General features: G+C 39.9%; 1 protein-coding gene across 1 annotated transcript in view; it reads right to left on the bottom strand.

Annotated features, from left to right (window-relative positions):
* LOC123006332 (titin-like) overlaps window positions 1–535 on the bottom strand; it is a 58,443-nt gene that overhangs the window by 45,441 nt on the left and 12,467 nt on the right. The window lies entirely within an intron of this gene.

Below are 535 nucleotides of genomic sequence, written 5' to 3'. Positions count from 1 at the left end.
ATTATAAAAAATTAGGTCCGACCTCATTAACATCTTCATTTTCGCCTCCCTCTGTCCTCCACCTCCTCACAAACCCAAAAAATGATTCACGCACTCGAGACACCAGCACCACTCCCATCTATTTACGTTACATTCGTATTTTTAGCGACCGATAAAATTTTCATTTATTCATAGTTAGGTCAGCCGCGCATTTTTCCGATGGAAWACTCGTTAAACWAAAATGAAAAAATATAGGTCGACTTTCCCCACCRARTACAAACGTAAATCTAAACCTAACATTAGAACGCTGGATAAATATTTGAATGTAATTATCGACCGTACACTTTTGATGATAATTATTATTACTGCGATGACGGTGGGTATATGGCATTATCGTAGAATCGACACGAAATTCGACCATTCTGCACCCCATGTGATATTTTATGCACCCTCCGGATGATTGAATAATGCAAAGGTTGTTCGTGCACATGGAGTGCAGTAGGCTGGAAAAATGCACGTGCCAGACGTAACGCACATGTAATTGAGATACAGGGTG

The sequence above is a fragment of the Tribolium madens genome, unplaced genomic scaffold (assembly GCF_015345945.1).
Source record: "Tribolium madens isolate multiple individuals breed KSU strain unplaced genomic scaffold, Tmad_KSU_1.1 Scaffold_11;HRSCAF=98;Tcas5.2_LG3b, whole genome shotgun sequence".
NCBI classification, from domain to species: Eukaryota; Metazoa; Arthropoda; class Insecta; order Coleoptera; family Tenebrionidae; genus Tribolium; species Tribolium madens.
Note: the sequence above shows the minus strand (reverse complement) of the source record. Positions and strands in the feature narration are given on the sequence as shown.